The 24,674-nt window shown below is 27.5% G+C and overlaps 1 protein-coding gene across 4 annotated transcripts in view; it reads right to left on the reverse strand.

Annotated features, from left to right (window-relative positions):
- The window catches only part of LOC107443766 (glutamate-gated chloride channel), a 181,883-nt gene that overhangs the window by 109,892 nt on the left and 47,317 nt on the right, over positions 1-24,674 (reverse strand). For all 4 annotated transcript variants that reach the window (XM_016057734.4, XM_016057732.4, XM_071187492.2 and 1 more), the window contains one exon: positions 13,412-13,512. The gene's annotated coding sequence lies outside the window, so the exon portion shown is untranslated. The remainder of the gene's footprint in view (positions 1-13,411; positions 13,513-24,674) is intronic.

Here is a 24,674-nt window from a genome sequence, read left to right on the forward strand (position 1 = left end):
TTGGAATCCCATTAATTACATATTGTATTATTAATGTGACTCTGAGGTAGGGTAACATAAATTATATATCATATTTTTTTTATTAATACATTTTAAAAAGTTCTAACATGATAAAATTTAAATGTGAATAAATAATTATACAATAATCTAATAAAAAAAAGACGTTACATTAATGTAATATTAAAAGTATAGGGTACACAATTGGGGAGAAATAATTTATTTTCCACTATTATGTTAATCTATGTTTTTTTATTCTATTTCTTTTGCTTTATTTCTCAAAATTATGAGCGAATTTTAAGCTCCAAAAGCCTACTAATGACACCAATTTAGTGGCATAAAATAGTTTTCCTATTTGTACATGCATAAAATTCTATATATTATCTGATCATTATTCCCCACATACTGTTATATCGATTCCGCATCAATATTGTCATCTCATCAATGTTGTTACTCTCATCAATAATGCCACTCTGACGTATAGTCACATTAATTATAGACAATTTTTTCATATTTATACATTTTCAAATCTAACAAAATGCATTTAAGATTTAAAAAAGAGCAAGATGCAAAATTTTATTTTTTTATAGAACAAACATTTACTTAAAATTCAAAATATGGAGAATAGAAAATAAGATTGGGGGGGGGGGAGAGAATAATTTATTTAAAACTGTTACGGTAATTAATGTTTTTTGCATTCAATTTTTTTTTTTTTACTTTTTACAGTTACGAACGAAATTTAAGCACATAAGCATACTAATGGTAACATTTTAGTAGGATAGAATAGTTTTTCTGCTTGTACATGGATACAAGTCTCTATATTATCTGATCATTACTTTTCACACACTTTTAAATCAATTCCATATCAAAATGGTAATATTGGAAGTTAAATACATGTTAGTCAAGATTGGTACCGACTTTTACAATCGGAATTTTAAAAAACTTATGAGTCCAAAATTTTTTTCTTTTCACTGTTAATGAACACAGGGCTATTGTTCAAGTTCTTAATACTTAACTCCTTATTCATCTAATTTTAAGCATGAATAAGCTGACAAGAAAAGTTATGCTTGAAACCCGAAACAAAATCGCTATTGTAGGGAACTTATTGAGTAAAAATAACTCAGCATTGTGTTAAATGGAAAAAGCTGCTGACGCCTATCACGCGCATTCAAATGGTAAAAAAACTCGAACATAAAATGTATTATACTGTGGAAAGATGGATACAGTTGTGCTGTAACAAGAGAAACTCTATTTGAAATAAAACAGTAAATTATTTATTATTAATATAAGCATATGGCAATTAATGGCGTCATCATTAGTGAACGTATTGGGGACACGTGATTTACCCCTCTCCCCCCCCCCAAAAAAAAAGAACAAAAATCATTTATCAGATAAGAATTATATTTTTAATCAAAAGAAGTAATTATAAATCAGGTAACTAATCAAGTATTCTTAGCCAACATGAAATATGACATCATAATAAATTTCGCAGTAGTTTCAATGCATTCATTTAAAGAAGCATACAGAGCAGGGAGGGAAATTTTAAAAACTGCTTAGCGTGTGGATAACTGTAACAGCCTAATAAAAGTGATATAATGAGCGGCAGCTAAGAAGAAATTTAGTTTTGAAACTACAACTCTTTCTTAAGACAATTCAAACTAAGTATTTCCAACGGTAACCTGTAACTCCATACCTCGAATGAGAGCTGCTGTGGCTCAGGGGAGGGAGCTTTCGCCTCCCAATGGAGTGACGTAAGTTCAACGGTAGTTGGTTGATACAAATTCTGCTCCCAGTTTGCACCCACCAAAGTGCTGACGCTAAATATCCGGATCATGGGTCGGAATCCCTTTGCCACCAGGCTAACCGTGATAGGTGTTCGTGTCTTTCCTCTCCATGTAACGCAAATGCGAAAACTCTAGTTAGTTTCATAAAATGGCCATGGAGGCTAGTTTGTCCCAATGCGTGAGCCAGGAGTCTCTTTGTCTTCTGGGTAGGATTCAAAATTACAAAGCTGCGGAGTTGTACATTGATAATCGTAGACTCGGAATTAGGTCAGCCCTTTAATGTCGGTTATAATATAAAATAAATTACACCTCAGTTAAAGACACCTCGGTATTTATTTTTAGTGCAGTGATAGCTACAAGAACAACAGATCTAAGTGGCTGCAGCACCATGATTGAAAAAGATGGGAACATGAAGTATGTTTGTTGAATCCTCCCCCCTCCAAAAAAGTCGTTTATTGACATCGACTGTAAAATTGAAGTCTGTGCCTGATATTAAATTTATGATGGGTCAAGAAAATTTAATAATATTTACTTTATTCTTGTCGAACTCTACTTTATTCTTGTCCTGTCTTTATACCGAAAACAGGGATTGTCTTTTATTTCCGAAGTCTATGTTTTAATCTTATACGAGAATCCCTATCTTTTATTTCAATTTTGTTACCATTTTACTTCCATACTAAATACAACTATTCCCTCCTGTGGAATATGTTATAACACTCCACTTCCTTTTTCGTTTCTCTTATTACTTGTCAACATATAATGGGAGAGCATTAATACTTAGTACCATTCATCTTAAGGATGAACCTAAAATATTATATCATTAAAATGCTTTTATTTCATCAGTAGAGAATCTCTAGGGAGAAAAATCAAAAAAGATTTTACAGCTGTATCCACCGTTCCCTACTCGAAATATTTCATATTCACCTAACATTAATTTATTCATATTTTAGTCGTATGAAATTCTGCTTTCGGAGATTCTATCCTAGCGAGGCTAATGTCAGATTAAAATATTGCTCTGACATGCTTATTCACTTAATTCGTCTTCACTTAAAATAGATTCAACTTTTTAATTTATCAATAATAACGACTCTATATTCATTTAAAATAAAACCTCACCCATTTCCAACTGCAAATTTATTTTAACTCTTTCAACCGAGTATTTGCATTGTATATTTGTCACGTACTGCAATCCAAATTCGCAATTTTTTGCTAATAATTGTTCATTAAATAAAAAATAGAATTCTAATTACAACATGACACGATGTTATTTAACGCAATTTTACATTATTGCATTAATTCAATTCTCAAGGTGATTGGCAACAACTCAAAACGTTTACGCTTTGCTATTTTACAAATTTTTCATGTTTCATCCATATACATCTCTAACGGAACAAAGCTATTTAATGAATCAAAAGGACCTAATAAAATTAATTTTCCAAGAGTATCTGTCTCGCTGATATCTATAAAAGTTACTGTATTGCTGAAGTGGAGCAATATGAGCAGCTGAAGTTATGTTCACATAACTCGTTTTTTGACCCCAAGCTTTTAGCATTAATGTCTGTGGAAGGTGAATGCGTTCTTTGAAATTGCCAAGCAGTTTTGACTATAAAAACAATCTGTTTTAAGGTATGTTTTTATCAGGTATTGAACATTTACATTAGTAAAGGAAATTATTTTTACTTAATACAACAAATGAATTTTTATTTTTATCACTTATTGCTATCACAAAGAATCAAAGAATGTGCACAAGTTCTGAGGAGCACTACTGCCAGAATTCTGAGTCTCAACTCCGTTCTTTGCAAAGTTACCATTGATTGCTAATTGAAACATTCAATTAGCAATCCAGATGTCTAGTAGAGATCGATTATCTGTGCCAGAGACAATAAAGATTAATCTTCTTTTGATTTAATTCCCTGCAAGATTTTGTTCACGGAGTGCTTTATTCAAATAAAATTTTGTCTTCCCTATGATCTGTTCAAAATTGATTTGCTTTTTAAACAGGATTTAAGCCAAACACATACTTGAATATCAGATTCTCATACCTGCTGTTGCCCCGTTTTATCATTACCATGAATGTTTAATCTGACGTAGCTTTCAAACATTTAAAGACTCACTTAAACTTTTCCTATAAAAATAATTTCTTCTGCTTGATGATATTTATTTCCAACAAGATCAAGTTAATCACAAATTGGTCTAAGCCAACATAGATCTATTTACTCAAAATTGAAGCATTGAATCCCCAAATCAGATGCCTATTAGAGATCAATGATCGGTACCAGAGACGTTAAATCTTTGGGTTTTTCAAGCTAATTTCCCTCGACATTTTGTCCCCGAGGGTTTTATTCAAATAAAGTTTAGACTTAGCTATGAACAGTCTAAAATTTATTTCTTTACAGTGAGATTTCAACCGAACACATACGTGACTATTGATTTTTTATACCTGCTGTTACCTCGTTTTCTCATGACAAAGATGTTTTATTTGCTCCAGCCTATAAGCAAGAAAAGATTCCCTTAAGCAAATGCCACACCAATAATTTCTTCCATTCTGTTTTCAACAAGGTCACGTTAATCATAAATTGATATAAATCAACATAGATCCATTTACTCAATCTTGAAGCTTTGAATCAGCAATCCAGATGCCTAGTAGACATAAATGATCGGTGACCGAGACAATAAAGCTTTGGATTTTTCTAGCTGATTTCCCACGAGATTTTATCCCTGGAGGGTTTTATTGAAATAAAATTTTGTCTTCGCTATGATCTATCCAAAATTGATTTCTTTTTTCAGCGAGAATTCAATCGAACACATGCGTGACTAATAAAATTTTATATCAGCCGTTGCCTCATTTTCTCCTTGCAATAGATGTTTGATTTTCTGTAGCTTATGAGCAATTAAATAATGACTTAAGCAAAGACCCCAAAAATAATGTCTTCTATTTGATGATACCTATTTCCAACAAGGTTAAGTTAATCACAAATTGATCTAAATCAATATAGATCATCCATTTCCACATAATTCATTTGTATTGTGTTTTCCTTTTTTTGCCTTGTTGTTATTCAAGGCAAGAAAAAATATAATTCACGTAAAAACATTTCTTTAATCCTTTTGAAGAGTATAAGTAAGAAGTACCAAGTAACAATAAAGAACTTAAATATTTGTTTCTCTGTTCATTAGCTCCCTTAGTATCTACAGAAAACCTACAAGTCTCTTACAATAACAGTAACTGCTTTAAAAGGTTCTTAATGCTTCCAACAAGAGCCCTATCAGAAAAACACTGTGTTAAGCGATCACGTACGAATTCCTTACTTCGTATTCAAGCGGATGCTTCGTAGATCGATGCCAAATGAAGATCGGGGCAGCTTGCTACATTTAAAGCTTTAGGTTGACTTACATTAAGATAAACTTAACTGAGTAAAATAAAACCGGTTTTACTTTTCTTAATCGGACTTTCAGTAAACAGAAGTTTTCGTGATTCTTCTTTTTGAAACCCCTAATGTTTAATTAAGCTGATGAGTTGAAACGTGGCTCTTAATATAAACGACTTTTTTTTAAATGTTTAAAGAAATTTAGAAAATTACTTTATCGTTGTTTTTAAATATAGAGAGAGAAATATATGCTTCAGTTAATTTTAAATTAGCTTATTGCGCTGTTTAGGAATAAATATTGAATATTTGATTTCCATTTGTGCTATTCTATTAAGTTTAAGTGAATTTTAATGTTTCCAATTAGCATTAAGAAACTATAAACCTCAGTAGATTATCCTATCCTCAGGGCATTTTTATTCAAGAATGAATTAGTTACAAAAAAAAATATAGTCACATCTCTATTTCTCAATTCTTCTCGATAATGAAATTTCTTTCAACTTAAATGATAAGCCTATAACATTTTTTTAATGCTAAAGCTGATTTTTTTAAACATAATTTTGTATTAAGACTAGAGCTTCAAAATTAAATAAAACAAGATAGTAGTAATATCCGAATCCCGTTTCAAAGGAATTTTATTGAAAAATATCAAGTTTAAAAATTTAACTGAATAAATTGATTCTCTAGGGCTACAGGCCTTAAAGATATATATTTGTTTCATTGCAATATCAATAATTTTTTAATGATTTAATCAAAAGATTTCTACTTTATAATAATTTGAATCTTATAATCTTATTATGGATAAGCTTACTATGGATTATTATGAATCTTTATCATCTTATTATGGATAAATAATATTAACGTTCTGTTTAGTAAAGATGTCAGCACTAATTTTTGAATTCCTATATTTTTACCAATCTTGTTAACCTTACCTGCAAGCTATAAGCTTGATCCTATATTTTTTGCGATTTCATAAACTGTTAAATTAGTCAATTTACTCTCAACGTTTTTATTTTGCTTTGTATTTGTAAGTTCGTTTACTTTATTATTTCTAATTTTTTTTAACTAATTTACAATATACATATATATATATATATATATATATATATATATATATATATATATATATATATATATATATATATATATATATATATATATATATATATATATATATATATATATATATATATATATATATATATATATATATATATATATATATATGTATATATATTTATATATATATAATATTAATTATTGGTTCGCAAAGTATGTTCATAAGACTGTTAGTACGTCGCATGTAGTTTATGCCACCGGTCTTGGTTATGCCACCGGTGCGTTTTTATAAAAGCATAAGTCAATTAAAGGAAACAGCGAACTCCGATTATAATATTAATATGGTAAAAAAAAAATATTTAAGCGTGAGGTTACCTAAATATAGGCTAATTTTATTTAGAGAAAAAACAGTAGTTACCAACCAGAGGATTAAAAGAAGTTTAACTTAAAGTTGGTGAAAGCAATTTCTTTTGAAATACACGAACTCAGATAAGATATGCACATAAAGAAATCACGTTCAAATACATAAAATCGAAATTTGAGAAAACCATGTAATCTCTTTCATGAAAATTTATCAGACTTTATTCACTAAAGAATAACTAAATATATAAAGAAAACTTGGGAACAACAACAAAAAAAAACGCCTAGGCATGCGAAAACCTTCAATTTCCTCCCTATCTCTTTATTTAGATCCCAAGAGACAGAAGCGGGTTAGATTGTTAAACATTAAATTGCGTTTCACGTACAAAATCGAAATCGTTTTTCACCGTGACAGTTACTTTTTGGCCATGGTTAGAGGTGAAAATTGGTAAAAATAATGCGATGAAACTAAAAAAAATTTCAACCGAAACGTTTTCTCAGTTTTTCTTGAAAATTACATTTTCAGCTAATTGTCTGGGTTTCTCAACTCCATTGTTATCTGATACCCCTCTAAGGCATGGTCTTCTCACCCCTTAATCTTCTATACTTTTATCCTTAATATCTAAAAGCATTTTTTTATAAGTTTAGGCTCAAGTCCGCCCTTAGGCTTAGATATTGTAGTTTAGTATTAGTGGCAAGCCAACCTTTGATTTTCTGATTTCATTTTCAAGAGGTTGAGTGAATTTGAGGGAATATCTTTAATTTCATTTTTATCGAATCGACGACATGTTCTTTCTTTCGAAAAAAATCTGCCAAAAATTGAACGTTAGTGTCACGTAGCTCATTGGATTTGTTACCAACCGATCATAAAGAATTACTACAACTGAAGCTGTCGTAAAAAACAGATTTTTTCGAAAGAATGTAATAAAAGTGAGATCTTTATATTTCTTTAAACTTACTCCCCCGGCCGATGCGAGGGCCACTGCAAGGCAACTAATAGAACTATCGTACCGAAATTTTTGAAGTATCACGTACCTAGGAATTTTTTTATGGAACGAAAGAGATCGAGAGATCATTCAAAGAAGAGAAGTTGTCTTGATTTTAAATGAATTTCTTTTTATATTTTAACTTTTTTGAGATAGAGAAAACTAGTATGGTATTCATTGAGAAGTTTAGACAGTAGAAATTTAATAAATAAAATTAATTTTAGCAACAAACAAGCTAGACATTTTAAACATAACCTCAGAAATACAGGTTCAATATATTAATTTAAATAAAAAATAATATTTTTTTATTGATTAAACTTTTGTTAATGAGTTCGCAATGTATTTTTTTAAAAATAACATAATCAGCTCATTCTTAATATTTTGGTTGTTTTTGTTCCTGGAATAACTTCAGTACCAATTGTGTATAAAATAACAAATCAGGTTCTAAAAGAAACACCAATTAGAAAATAATAAAATTGAATTTTTCTTTCTATGACTCTTTGAAACGTATTTTTCGAGCTGAAAGTCATTGTAAAGATAAGAGAAGAAAAATAAAAACCTGCTTACTTCATTATTGTAATCTTTTAATACTTTCATCACAAAATAAGCGCTTTTTGATCTTTTTATTATTAACTATTAATTCGATTACTTTAATTTTTCAACATAGTCTAATATTTTATTCCTGAAGAAACAAGTGCGATTTCGTTAAGACATTAAAATTTACAAAAATTCCATAATATTAAAAAAGCGGTTTATAAGTTATGAAAATACCTGTGAAAAAATCTAAAAACTGGAATATCAATACTATTTACTCTAACAAACATAAAATTTTTAAAAATGGAGAAGTGTAATTGAAATGATCAATTGAGTAATTCGTAAAAACTAATTTTCTAATTTTCGTAAAGTATTCAGCAGCTTATCTTATATCTTTACAATAACTTATATCAATATTGTCAAGTTAATAACAAATACCAACGTTTTAATAAGGAATTCAATTTTTAAAATCTAATTTTTACACAGAATAAAAATTAATTTTAATCGTTTTAAATGGACTTCCAATAAAGTTCTTTTATTCTTAACTTATAGAGAAAAGCTTGCAAACGCAAGTTGTGTGGAGTTTAAAGTTACGTATGAAAGTTACTTTAAATGCTTAGAAAACGAATAATGCGCACGTAAAGTGTCATACTGTTGAATGAGTTGAATTAAAACATAATTAGTTCAAAACTGAAACGTGGTTGTTGCCAGCATATCTACGTTGACAAATTCATCGACATTAGTCTAATTGTTATACTAAATTAGCGAAAGCAGAAATGACAGTGACAAATTAAATTTGAAGAGCTAACAATTCATCACTGATTTACCAATCAACGCCAATCTTGAATTCCAATTACAAAGGGATAGTAATATGTCATGCTCAATGTTCTGATACGCTTAAATAAATATTATATTTCACCTACTAAGCAGTGTTTATTTAACAATTTATGTATGAGGCGTCGATTAAAAGTTTTAATTAAATAGTTACGCTGTTCATTTTGAAGGCCAGTAAAGATGCATTCTAATGTTAACTAAATGTTTATCATTGACTTATTTTTGATAAAAATTTTTACATTTTTCTAATATCAAAAGTTAACCCTATTATTATTTTATTTCTCATAGCTCAAGATCATTTAAACTAGCTTACGTAACACCCCATTTAACGTATAGGCCACTATGAACTTACTAACACACAAAGGACAATCTCACTCAATTAAATAAAAAATATTGTTTTTACCACCCTCTTTCTTCGCAAAAAAATTTATACTCGAAACACCCTAGATAAATTTTAAGTAACTTAGAAAAGTGCCTTAAGTATGGGTACCTTTTAAGGTACACACTAAGAAAATCGCAATTTTACCAGTAATCATTGTTTTGATATTTTATAAAACACAAAAATGACATAAAAGAAAAATTATTTTTACAAATTTTCTCATTTGCAATGCCACCAAAAGAATAAGAACTAAGTTAGACCTAAAATAGTCTAGTCTGAGATAGATAAGTAATCAAAAGCAACATAGTAAATAGTCTAGTAACTAGTAACCAGTCTAAAGTAACTAGTCTAGATAAATGATCAAAAGTAACATCAATTGCTTAGCAAATAATAATGCTAATTTAAGAAAGTAATATTTTATCAGTTTGAACCCTGTAGCAGAAAGTGAATTCAGGCATTTTTAAAAAGACATCGAACATTTTGCACGTAATAATTAAAGTCATTGCTTTTAATTACTATTAAATTTTATATTTTTTGCTGAAAGTTTAATTATGTTTCATGAAAAATTCATCATGTTGATTTAATATTATTTCTAGTGTAGGCAAAAATTCCTATGTTTAAAAATAATTATACTTAAAACAATAATTCTAATTTGCAAACTTGATATATTTCTCAGTGTTTATTTTACTGTCCTATTATTGACTTTGAAATAAGCTAAGAAGGATCGACATAATACCTTTAAAAAAATTTAAGAAATAAACTTCACAACAAGTAAAGTAAAAATGTAGCTGACGGAAGTGAGTAAATCAGCTTTGTCTTGAAAAATAGCATTTACTCGAAAAGTTGTAAAATATAGTTCAGCTTCTACTTAGATCAACTCTTGAAGTATGACCTCGATTTATCGCAGTCAACAACTAAGTAGAATTTATTTGATGAACACGAAACTGCTTGGCCTTTCAGTCAAGACTAGAATTTTATCGAGCCCTTTAAATGTTAAAAAAACATAGACAAAATAATTGAATCGATACGTATAAGTTCATTAATATAGCATAAGCTTACAGAGAGATCAACACATATTTGTCTTAAAATTTTAATTAATTTATAAAGTTTTAATTTTCCATGCTTACAATTTAAGACTTTTTAGAAGTTTGTTATTCTTCTGTCTTATAATGACTTCAAACAGTCTTTATTTTTTTTTAAAAGCGAAGAAAATTTGTTATTTATCTATCCATCTATCTATATATATATATATATATATATATATATATAAATTACTCAGCTTAATAAAATCAAAATGTACAGTATTTAAACTATCCATTGGGTATTTTTTCTGTTTATATGGTAACGGTTTACCTGAAAATTCTGGCTTTCAAAATTATCGTTCGTATTTCCACACATTTAGTAAAAAATACAGAATTGGAAAGTACATATTACAGAAAAATAATTTGTTTGTCATGATCTAAGGTATCATTATAAAAATTACTAAACTTTATCACATATTATAAAACCATATTTTACTAATTTTGACATAATCATTACCAAAGCAATTCGGTCAAAATTTCCGATTTGCGTTAGAGCCAGAAACATGGTAAATTTTACAATATTCTGGTAGTTATGACCAATTTTAATTAACGCGTATAGCGTGTGTTATTGACGTCTATTAACAGCAACTTAGCTTAAAATATTTTCATAATTTTCGTACTTAAATTGACAGACGAATAAAAAAAACAACTAAGTAAAAAATTTAATGAGACAGATATATACTTTTTCCTGAGTCATGTTTTGGAAGCTAAATTTTTCCCCTCATTGATTTAAAACTTTAATCATTGGATAATAAAAGTAACAATATCATTTGCAGCAATGTGATATATTCAGCATCAAAATATAAAATTAACAGTCCATCATCCGTGTAAATATTTTAGCAGAAAATATTGATTTATTTTTCCTAGTCAGCAGTACCCTCTGTTGATGAACTTTATTACTAATTGAAATACTTGTTTGTAATAAATATGTCGTTTCCTAAGCAGAACGCGACAAACTTAACAATTCTATTTCCTTCTATTTTTCGCAATTTGATTATTAAGGTTGTTATTTTGAGTCCCGGTAATTAACAATAAGCAAACACTATTTTGGCAACGTAAACAATTTTATACAGTGTGAAAAAATCAAATGCATAGACTCTAATCAATTTGTTTAACATGTTTTATGTCTCTATAAAAATTTTAAAAATAGACTGAAACGGTTTTGATATACTTCGCATATTCTGATATGTAGAACTTGTCACAAAAAAGCGCAGATATCAAATAGCGTATAACAAATGGAATTAACATGATCATTAATTATATACTCTAATTATATAATCTAATGTAAATGAATAGCGAAAACTAAATTTATTTAGCATTTTTTTTAACATTTTAAATAATGAGAGCCATTAAATCTTAAATTACATTTTTTCTCTATAATGACACACAACAATAAAGGGATATCATTTTTTTTACTCGATATGATTTATCTTGGATAATTATAACTTATCGCTTAACTTTATAGCATGAAATGCGAAGCGGGATAGCTGCCAAAAAGTTAGCTATTTATTTTATCTCCGATGCCATAAGATATTTCTGTGTCATTAGACTGTTTTGAAACTTATATCTGTAACTGTGCCAAATCACGTCACAGCAACACATAAAATAAAACAAAGCAAAATAACACTTTTTTCTAATAATCAAAGGTTAAATAAATAGCCAACAATATATATTTCACGTAACTTCAAAGTATAGCTCCAAGAGCTTCAAACAATGAAACAATAAGATAGCTTAGTACTTAGGATTGTTAATATTCTTTTCAGTCAGATCAATTCAAAATTATTGAAACAAAAAATAATGTTTAAAGCGATTCTTTAAATGCTGCGACGATCAAGATTTTAAAAAAATGCTTGCTATTTAAAAGTAGAATGGTTGCACTGTAATTTATTTAGTTATAAATTGTTACTTATTAATATATTGAATGGAAAAAATTATTGAGAAAGGATTACTGACACGCAGGCAAAAGCATTAAATGGTGATATAGCTCGTTGGAACTTGAAATATAGAATCTAAAATAACAATTTTTTATAGTACTTGGTCTATACGAGTGCAATGATCGAGTCTAAAATATCGATGTTTCTATAGAATAAAATCTATATTAAAATACCGTTGAAAAATTTCTAAATAACATTACAGGATTTTGGTCGTCCATAATAAAAGAACCAATCCTTAAACAGAAAAACAATCTAAAATTGCCATGTTCGGAACAATTAAATCGCTTCATTTATATTTTTGAGTATTAGCATTACGAAATTGACTGAATAAACATATTATAAAAATTTTGAGTGCTACCTCTTAAAGAAAAATCACGAATTTTTACGATTTTTTTTAAATACAATAATATAAATCACTGCTTATGCGTAATATACCCTTTAAGTCATGCAAAAATATTTTTTATATTTTGGGACAAGGATAGGATATTAATTAAAAACTCAGCGGGCAGGTTGCGTCTGACCTAGAAAACATCTTAAGGTACCCGACTAAAATTTATATACAAAGTTTGACCAAAATATCATCTTTCCACTTTTTACATAAAGTAAAAGTATGGACTTTTCTGTTTCATAATCCATTTATTTTGTTTCGTTTGAAAAGAAGTTATGATGATTTAAAAAATCATTTATATTGGCTACTAAATTGATAACTGTCGTTTGTGTGTGTAAATTGATAACTGTGTTTTCAATTGATAATTTTGTCACCCATTCCTAGAATATTTTTACATATATTATCATCCTCAATATTGAAGTTGCCTATTTGTTCTGCTTCAAAAATCTAGTTTGACATTCAATACTGGTTGGTGAACCTAGGCCCTTGAAGGGGTGATAGCTAGAAATAAGCTACTAAAAGGATTCTTAGAATTAAAAAAAGAAGGTAAAAAAAGACAAGTTTATCAAATAAATGAGTAGTTAATCTAAAAAATAAAGACAAGTTTATTAAGTAAATGCAATTATAATTTATGTGATTTCCACATCTTTGCTTAATTTGTAGCGCACTGCTCTTATATAAGTTAAAAGTAGATAGTTAAAAAAATCCTCACTTGAGCTGCAATATATATGTTGATTTCCACCATTAAATGCTTAATCAATTGGATGACGACTATTAGATAGAAATAGCTTCTCTCCTTTATTCACCTCTTTCCTATAAAAAAGAAAGAAAAATGAGTTTTTTAAACTAATTCACATTTGAACCTCAATAGAAAATGATTTTTGATAGAAAAAAATATCATTTTAAATGGGAACGATTTTTCCGGCTAAAATTTATGAATTTCATTACCTCTTACATCAATTCCTAGTCGTTCAAAATGTTACTCGTTATAATCATATTACCTCAAATTGATTTTCAACGAATTCTTGAATTTTTCATTATCTTCACCAAAAAACAATTCACGTACATAAAAACCAATCAGTAACCCCTTTTTCATTCATGTTTTATGCATTTAGAGTAAATAAGATCAAATCCAATGAAGGCTTTTCCCTTTGAGCAAAAAAAACAATAACTTTTTAGATACTCCAGAGAATTTCTCGAAGCGACCACAATCTTCAAATGAAAATAAAGCAATTGCAAAAGCGAATACTCTATGTGACTGATTTTCTTTTCTCTTGGATAATGAGAAACGCATTTCAACATTTTCAAAAATAGTACAATTTTGTATTGGCTGTCCCCATTGAGGATAAAACTGTAACTTTTCGAAATAGATTATGTATTTTACGGATCATAGATTACTTAATGTATGAAGACATTTATATTCATATTGAAGGTTGAAAAAAGTGTAAAATTATTCATACTTCCCTTACAAATAATTTACAGAAAACAGCATTTATATCTAAAGAATAATAATTTTTATATAAAGCGTAACACAATTGAAGCCCTTTTTTTAAAAGAAAATTGAATTGCAATTTTAATGTTTATAGAAAGTTTCGAAAATTCCCAACATTTTTACATGTCATGACGTGCATATTGGTCTACAATATACAAGCTCGAACGACGCTTTAACTTTTATAGACATCTTCTTCTAATGCATATTAATTAAAACATTTGAATGTAAGTTCTTATTATGTAATCAAAAAAGGCATCAATAGCATTATACCAACATCAGTTAATTTTAATTATAAATATTAAGTATTACTAACTTAAAAGTATTATTCATGAATAAGCATTGATGAAAGTGTTTTGCATTGCTTGTTAGTTGTTTTGCACAAATAAGCACTGATGGGGATAAAAGCATTGAAGCATTAAGGGAGAGCATTATTTCTAAAAGAGAATTATAATCATGTATGATTTTAGTTTTTTTTCCTCTCTCTGCCCTAGGTACCATTTGCTCGACTCATCCGACAATTGTTAAAATTGAAAAGGACACATAATGGTTATTCTACGATATTCCTAGTTAAGCATCTATTTGCCCTGTCAGTCATGTGAAGGTAAAGACTTCAAATCTTTAACCCTATTTCTAAAAAAAATCCTTTTTTACCTTATTTTTTTTAAAAAAAATTGAGCATAATATTAACTCAAAATGCTTTCTGTTGCTTAAATTCAATTTATCTCTGCATTCTACACTAGTGGAGATTATTACCGACTTTGTACACAGTAAAAACCATGGTGTAATATCTATCTAAATTTGGTGTCGAAAAACACTGAAAATTGTGTGAATGAATACTTTATTTCAAATCAATATGGAATCTAGGGGCCTCACACAATTTAAAGGGTGTAGTTAAATCTTAAAACCAATAATTGATAAAGCTTACACCAAATTACAACACGATGGTGAAGAAGTTAGTATTTTCAAGAGAAAGTTTGGCTTTTAATTATAATATATTTAAATTATTTAACTAAATTTGTGTGTGAATTAATTGTGGGGCATGTTTTAAAAGTATTCCAAATGCTTTTGGAATTATTATAAGAAATTTCAAAGCGAATTATTTTGCAATTTTACGATAGTGACAATATGGCGGTTTGTTTATATGGAGTGTGCTGGTGAAATGTAAGTTCTTCTTGTCAGATTAAATGAACAAACTGGTCATAGCCTATTTAATACCAAGAAAGTTTCAATTCTCTTTACTGATGGATAAAAAAATTATTGACTGTGGTCGATTATTTTCCAAGTAATTTCAATCATGTCCAATTGATTTAACAAACTATTCATATAAACTGTTATAAATGCATGTAAGATTTTAATTGTGTGATAAAAATATTTATGTTCTCATAAGATTTGCAAAAACCTACCAATTGTCTAAAATAATTTTATAATATTTATATTCTATTCACTTCGGTTTCGTTAGAATTCACATTAATATTCTGTCTGTGCATGTTTGAGTAACAAACTAATCTTATTTTAAGAAATATTATATGCATCATCCTAAATTTATGATACTTGCTTTAGATAGTATCGCAAATGTGATATTGCTAATTCTTATGTGCATCATATCTTACTGTAACAATAAACTTTACTGTTGCTGAATAACAAACATGGTCAAAGCTACTTTACACCAATTAGTGTAAAAGCATTCTAGGTGTTTCTCTAAACCAGGAACTATCCTTGGATTTGATATAGTGGATATCTCTTTGTTGCTAGGTAGATTTTTTGTGTTGGGATGCACAAAAATTTTTCACTGTGCAACAGCGTGCGAGACAACAAATTCACGTTATTCCGTAGTATAATAAGAACATATGTTTACAGACACATTTATACATACATATATATATATATATATATATATATATATATATATATATATATATATATATATATATATATATATATATATATATATATATATATATATATATATATATATATATAAATATATTACATATACATATATTACATATACATTTAACGGCATATATTGTTAAATCTTTTTTTAGTTAAACTTATTGATGTACAAGTTAGGGAATTTATTTTTTTCTTGTAAATCGTTTTTGAAAATTGCTTACTTTCTAAATAATTTTCATTTACAATTTTATATTTTATTAATAAATGATCTTTTACAGAAAAATATAATAAATACAATAATTTTGTTTAATTTTATGTTTCATAATTAATTTATTCTTGTTACGTGTAGATAAATAAACGTACAATAGTATTTTACCATCTATCATAATTAACTCAGTATATTGAAAACAAATTTCTATATGAACACGATTCAAACTCCTTTAATATTGTTAATAAGCAAAGATTTAGTGAGTTGTTATTCAAAAATACCAATCAGTACTGTTGGCGAAAGAGATTACTTAACATTAAAAAGGATAATCGACTACTGCCTGGTTAGTTAAATAAAGTTTTAATTAATAATGTCTGTAGATCAATCCTTACAAATTAATCGAATAATTTCTTGATTTGTTAAATATATTATGACAAAAAATTTATACGACTATTAGTAAATTTTTGGATTTGCATGTTGTTGAAATTTTATTCATATATTTGTGAAACTAAGCGAAGTTTATTATCAACTATTTCTTCTTTATATATATTTCTAAATATATAATCAAAGCAGTTATAAAAATTAAATGACTACAATTTTGTTTTGTTATTTTTTTACTTTTTGATTATCTAATTGAAAAAAAATTATTAAAACAATTTAGCAATTCAAGAGTTTAATAAATTGTTATTTTATTAGTACCCTTTGAGAAATTTTTTTAAAAATTTGAAGAGTTGGTGGTTAATTTATATGCTTTGCGAGAAATATTTACGAACATACCTTTTGTATGGTCATGATAGATTTACGGGATTAAATTAATTTTTACAGTCAGCAGTTGGACCACTTTTTTTCAGGTCATTGACTGTAATCCAGCTGCAAAAATTTTTAGAGTGTGCATAAATTATAAATTTATGTGACTATTAAAGAAATATGATTAGGCAGATTAAGTATTGCATCGATGCATTTAAAAAATGGATCATTTAATTTTACTTTCCTCATCTTATTTAATTGTATAAGTTATTTTTATTCAGATCACATGGCATATTCTTCATTCTTCTTACCATTATCACATATTAATAAATTCTTTTTTTGTAAAATTCTATGAACATTTACTTAAAGTTTTTTTTGGAAAAAGTCAATTACAAGAATGATGTTTCAAAAACCTGAACGGCATTGGTTACCATTAAAAAATAATGTATATCTAAGCTAAGAAAAACAAGAAAAATTCATTAAATTGACCAAACTTTTATGATATTGATCTAGTTGCAAAATATGTAGATTGGTTTCAAAAGTGGAAGAAAAAAGTAATAGCCTAGTTTTTTTCTGGTAAATATTATCTGCCTTCCATTCGTTTCAAAATATTAATCAATAAAAAAATAATAAAAAAACTGCTGCAGGAAAGTTTACTTAACACCCATTTTTTCAACTTGCATTTTTTTTTTTCAATATACTTTCAATTGTTTTTGCAGTTTTTATATATACGTTTTAGTTACTTTTTCTCCATCACTAAACTTCTTAATACTTTTTAATGTTTAAAGAGCTATGTTATCTCAATTATGATTATATGAGCACAATACATTTAAAAAAAACTACCTCATGAAAATCTTTATTTTTATGCTAACTATTGTTTAAATTTTTAAGTCTTGAATAATAAATGGAACTAATAGGAAATTAGTTGGCACCAAAAGTTTCCCCCTCATTGAAAGTATTTTTTTAAAGGAAAAAGCACTGCAATTTGGCAAATTACGTTGAATTATTATCAAAATTTCAGCCTATAAGCATGATGAAATAACCTTAGAAAAACTAGCCTGAAAAATAAATATGATTTAGTTTAATATGTGATTTAATTGGTGTGATTAGGATTAACACGATTTAGCTTGGAGCATATTTCTTAATTTTTTTAGTGTATGCATTTTTTAAAAGGTATACAAAAATTGATTACAAATCTTTTGTTATTAATTTAATTATAAAACTTTCATGAAGAGATTTTGATTTATTTTAATTATTTCTCGTGCATTTTTAAAAAAATAAGAAAAAATTATTATGTGAAAAATTCTTTTTAATTTTTAGACCATTTCATAATTGGTTAGTTGCAGTTTATTTGCACAAAAACCGGGGAAAGCTGTTCTGCGCATGCCACTAGGTAAGATTTACAATTTTATCAAAGTAATAAAGATGTTTCATGTAATCCAATTTATTTTATAAATTTAATAAGTTTGTGACATATGGAGTCATCAGTCAAGCATTAAAAAATTTGGATAAAAACTGACAAAAATTTTGTTTATTAAGTGTTTGAATCGTTGACAGTCAGCCAAAATTCATCATTTGAAGTTAAATATACTAAATATTATTTTTTAATATATTTGGGTCGTTTTTCAATTGGGGAGGCATTTTGAGACTTTTTTCTCATTAACCTATATTTCTCTCTACTACTAATGCTCAAAAGTGTGCATTAGTATTAATTAGGATTAATGCGATTTATTTCAGAACATATTTTTTATTTTTTTAGTGTATTATTTTTTTAATATTTCGTATCATGCGAAATGTCTAAAAAATATTATTACGAATTTTTTGTTATTAATTTGATTATAAATCTTTTAACAATAGTTTTTGACTTATTTCAATTATTTCTCATACATTTTGGAAAAAAATAAGAAAAACTTATTATAACCAAAACTTTTTTTAATTTTTGCATCGTTTGATAATTGGTTGGTTGAAGTTTGTTGGTACAAAAGTCTGGAAAAGCTACGCAGCCCCTTTCACTAGATTAGAGTTACGCTTTTTTCAAAGTAATAAAGTTTTTGAAATTTTAAAGTTTAAAAAGTTTTATAAAGATTTTTTATTATATAATCCTATTCTATTTATTGTCTATTATCTTTTCTACTTATTATTCTATTATCCTATTCTACTGTGATATATGGGGTCACCAGGCAATGTTAAAAAAATCTGGTTAAAAACTTACAAAATTCTGTTCCTCAATGGCTTGAATCGCTTACCGTCAATCAAAATGCATCATTTGATTTTCAATACACTAATTATTATTTTTAATATATTTGAGTAATTTTCTGAGTGGAGAGGTACTTCAAAAAAATGTTCTTGAAAAAAATATTCGAATTTCTACTTATAAAAATTTTAACTCCAGTTGGACTTCTTCTTGCCCATAAAACTTGAAACAGCAATGTATTTTCTGATTTGGAACATAAAATTAAAAAACATTAAGTTATGTTCCTGTGTGATACCAATGTTCAAAAGCGTTTGAATAAAAATATAAGTTTCCTGAATTTGTAAAAAAACTTACTTTTGTCACATTTGCAATATAATTCATTAAAATTGCTTTTTGCTAAATTATATAAAGAAATAAAGCTTAATGAATGATTGATAATGGAATGGAAAAAAGTTAAAGAGGGAAATATTATTAGTGGAGCTAAATTTTAAATATTCTTTCATTGCAAATTACTGAACCTTTGCCATACAACTATTGATACCTACCTATACTTATTCTAATAAACTTAAGATGTAATGAAATATTAAATTAAAATCCAATAAATCCAATAATTACCATTAAAATGGAAAAGCATTGGAAGGCCATGTTACCATTATAATGTAAAAAGTGGGGAAGAATAACGATAGAGGGAAGAGAAGACATTGCAAGTCACTTTACTTGGACAAGTTCAATTGAAAAAGTAAAATTTACAAAAACTAATGAGTGTAATTTCTTCTTATCATGAAAAAATTAACATTAGAACAACAAATTTAAAATAATTATACTATTATCAAAAGGAAAAGTGAATAAAACATGCTTACATTGTCAGAAGCTTTATTTCCTTAGAATACGGCATATACAATGAGAATTTTTAAAATGTCTACCTTATCTAAAACAGACCAATGAGGAAGACATGAAACCCATATTTGCCAACTTAACCGAAATAATTTAATACAATAATTATCATAACAGAGTGAAAAATCTTGGGACAACATTAAAAAGATTGATTTTTATTCACAAGTAATTTTAAAAGTGCTATATTATATATGTTGTGCGGTATATAGCACAGTTTTCATAATTAAATAAATTAAAATCATTTTCAACTAACAATTGATTTAATTTCTGTTAAATACGAGGCTAAGATAGCTGGGACATAGCAATTTAGTTGCATCTAATTCATTAAAAACATATGACGCAGGCATTATTTTTAAAATACAAATTTTTAAGAATATAAAATTTTATTTAAAGCGTATGGAAAACCATCATTCACCATTTGAAAGGTTATTAGCAACGTTATTTCATTGTAATAAAAAAGTTCATATTTTAAAAGTTGAGGCCCTGACCTTTTTTTACTGATATGCAGTAAGAAGTGATTTGAAGAAGATGTTGCAGCGTATAAAATTATAAAAGGTCATCTTCTTCAGTTAAGTAAAGTAGATAACGATAATAATTAATAAATACGTAATTCTAACAACAAAATATTTATTTTTAGATTGAACAACAAATAAAAAGGCTTAATATATTTTATTTTAATATCATTTTTTTATAATTAATGCTTAAAAAATTATATTTCCTTTGATCTTTTTTAAGCTATAGATTTAAAACTGAATAAGTTTAAAAAAAATTTCTTTAAACATGATAGGGAGTTACAAAAGGTATCGAAGAAACTTTTGTCATAGTAATAAGTTTCTTGGGTAAGTAAACGTCTAATTGAATTTATGTTTAAAATAAAATGATTCTATTGCAAATTATGTTATAGGCTTAAATTAAATTAGGAATTACTGTGAAACTACATTTTTTACAATGGGGACCACAACATTATTCGCTCAAATGTATTCCATTACCTCAACTTAGCTTGCTGTAGTAAAATAAACTCTATTAAATGCCTTAAAATAATTTTTGCAATAAAGAAGACATGATTTTGAAACAAATAGAATTGAAAAATACTCAACACAAATATTTTCGTCTTTAAGAGCGGTTAAAGACATTAAATAACCTATATTTTTTTTAATAGTTTCTTCTAAAATTTAGAAAAAAAACGTATTAAAATTTAGAAACATGAAACAAATTCTGTGTTTAAGTTCAATTTATGCACATAAGGATGAAGTTTAAAACTTGAAATAGTATCATTTCTTTTTTTCATATTATATACAATCTTATGAAGAATAAAAGTTAGATTTTAATGAAAATCTTTTGTCGAATGACTGATACTTTTCAGATATATTACAAAACATTTTGCACCCATCTCCGTCTAATTAAATTCTTCATTTTGCTTGACTGGAACCACACTGCGCAAGTTCGAATTATTAATTGCTGATTAGAGATTGCGCAGTGGGAGTTTATTTAAGCAGAAGGAAGAAATTAACCTGACAGAGAGGTTTGCAAACTCTATTACCTCTTTTATCGTATTGCTTAATTTTTTTTCGTTTTTCGAACTCAATGGATAACGAAAATATTTAAATAGCTTTTAAAGATCAGCACATAAATGTAGTACATGATTTTTTATGATCAAACTAATTTGTTGATTTGATGTAGTTAAAAATATGGAATGTTATAAATAAATGAATAATTATTATTAATAATAGTAAATTAGCAATCGCGTTCATTTTCTTTTAATCATTTTTTTACTTAGCGATTGTATAACACAATGATAAGTTTTAATAATAACAGTTTATAATAAACCATATACACTACTAATAAAATACAATATCTTTGCAAATTAAATTCAATAGAATTTTATTCAAAATTTGCAGAGATCGGTGTTTAACAATAAATATCATGTATCTATGAGTGACAATTTTTTTGTGAATTAGTAAAAAATATTATTAGAATTACCAAATGCCACATATAAACTTCAAACTAGGAGTAGCTTTGTTACAATTGCTAGTTCTGTTTCAGTTGCACAGATAATTTTATCATAAAAATTTGAGCAAAAGTAAAAATTTGAGAACTATTCAGCTATATATTTATTCGATACATATATACTTATATACTAGAGGTATTTACTAATTCTATACATTATCAAATAAACTTACTCCCCAAATATGGCTGTATGAAAATACCCCCGTTGTTAGCCAATAAACAACAAAGTTCTTAGCCAATGTTTTAAAAATAAAAAATCCGAACTATGAAAATATTTCCTCTATGTATTATTAGAAAGTAGAAGAACAGTTAGAAATTGTTTTCATCTGTTTTTTATGAATATGAATAAAATTACTTTTTGTAGTCACGTTTGGTACTAAGGTAATTCACGCATTCATGCAAAATTCATGTATCAATATTCTCAAATGTGCATTTCATGCGACATGTATGGGGGAAAATCTTGGAAATTCCCATTATCTTCGAATTGAAGCAAATAATGTCCGTAAAGTTCGTTTTTCATCCTCCCAAAAACGAATCTTGGAAAAATCTGATCAACAACATCAAAGCAATTTTTAAAACATTTTAAAGATCAATTTAACTCAATCAAAACCAATCCATTATGAGATTTTTCTTCTCCAGATACTAACAGGCCCATGCACCCGACGCGATCTATAATCATTGCTCCTTATATTTTATTAGATTTCTTTTTAATTTTTGCTGCATTCTTCGTTCATAAACGTTTCATTTCGTCATATTTAGTAACTAATAATATGTGAAACTTCATTAAAAAACTCCATAAGCTTCAAAAACATACAGATTGAAAATGACGGTTGAAATGTTTCCAGCTCTCAAAAATAGGCGCAAATTTTCAAGACTTGAAAATTAAGACAACTTTAAGTTTTAAAAAGGGCTTGAAACATGCCGACTGTTATTTTAATTCTGTATATTTTAGAAACGAATGTAGTTTTTAAATCAAGTAATATCTTACAGCTTTAGTTTCTCGGGATTATTTATTTAATAATATTTGCGTTTGATGAAGTAGTGTGACTTTTTTTCTATGAGGCCATTTAACTCTGTTTTCAACCAAACTACCAACTCATTTTCCTTAAAGCACACCAAAATTATTACGTTTGTCGCCAATATTTATACAAAATAAAAAAAAATATTAATGTTTTATTTCCCTCACGTTATTTCAAAAAAGTATGCTACATCTATAAAAAGTTTGACGAAAAAAGAAACTAAATATATGGGCTTCCAAACTATTGCTTTCTTAAATTGCTTACCCAATATATAAAAGCAAAAAGTTTAGCACTCATATTTTCCTAAGTCAATACAAATTGTATATTGAGTTCATTTTGTATCCTGACAATTTTTCTAATATTTCTTCCGATCATAAAAATGGCACTTTGAGTTGGAAAATAAATCGTAGAGGTCTCCGATCAGCTATTGACATCAAAGCCTTCCTCCATCCATCTTTGCTTTTCGTCCAGTTTTCTGACTGGAGAAAATCAGTATTATTCCCATTTTTCCTGAAATGGCTATGCATGAAAGAAGCAAAAAAAGACGTATTCCCTTCCTGGGACTCAATGTAGGACGTCAGAAGCAAAATAGCCGAAACAATAGCTCCTTGGAATGAAAAAGGAAAAGAGATAGTCAAAAGTTGATAACCAACTTTCTTTTTTAAAATAAAAGCTAAAAAAAAGTTTAAGAGAATAGGAGGTAAGAAATAAAAAATACATGGAAGAAAAACACCATCAAGAAGTTTGAGAAAAAAAACATTATACTTAGAAACGATGAAAATGAAAATGCAAGCTAGTAAGAAAAAAGAACTACTGGCCTTTTTCGATTATGCGCGCTCTGAAAAACAGTGAATAAATTCAGAAAAGGGAAGATAGTTATATACTATAAGCAAGATGAAAGGAAAGTGATAAATTTTAAAAACATCGTTGTTGCTAACTGCTGTGGCTTTGCGAAAGCAAATTATTCTATCTCATTTAATATTTTATTCATATCAGAACAATATATTCATAAACAATTTTAAAATTTTCAACAACACTTTTTTATTTTCAGCAACCCACAATGCAATTAAAATGTAAATAAATTTTAAAAATAGTTTTTAAAAATAAGTTACCAACTCTACAATAAAGAAAAAAAATTACACAAAGTAGTCACAAACTATAAGTAAAACCATAAACTTTATATGGATTTGTGGTAGTAAGTTGGTTTCCTATTTGTTTAATTTCCCTTTAAACTAATTTACGTTACTTTTCATGATATATTTACATATTTACGATTATTAATTATGATATACACCGAAGAGCCATTACATTATGACCACCCTGCTAATGAGATGTAAATTTGGGGACCAAGACATGACTTGAAAGTCACTGGAATGTTCCTCGAACCAATTCATGACGATTCGACCCTTATGACATGGTGCATTATCATGTTGGTAAACACCATCCCCCGCAGGAAAAACTGTCGCCATGACTGGGTGAACCTGGTCTGCAACTATGTAGCTTACAGACGTCAGGGATTGT

The sequence above is a fragment of the Parasteatoda tepidariorum genome, chromosome 11, assembly GCF_982258835.1.
Source record: "Parasteatoda tepidariorum strain Cologne lab strain chromosome 11, Ptep-v5.0, whole genome shotgun sequence".
NCBI lineage: Eukaryota > Metazoa > Arthropoda > Arachnida > Araneae > Theridiidae > Parasteatoda > Parasteatoda tepidariorum.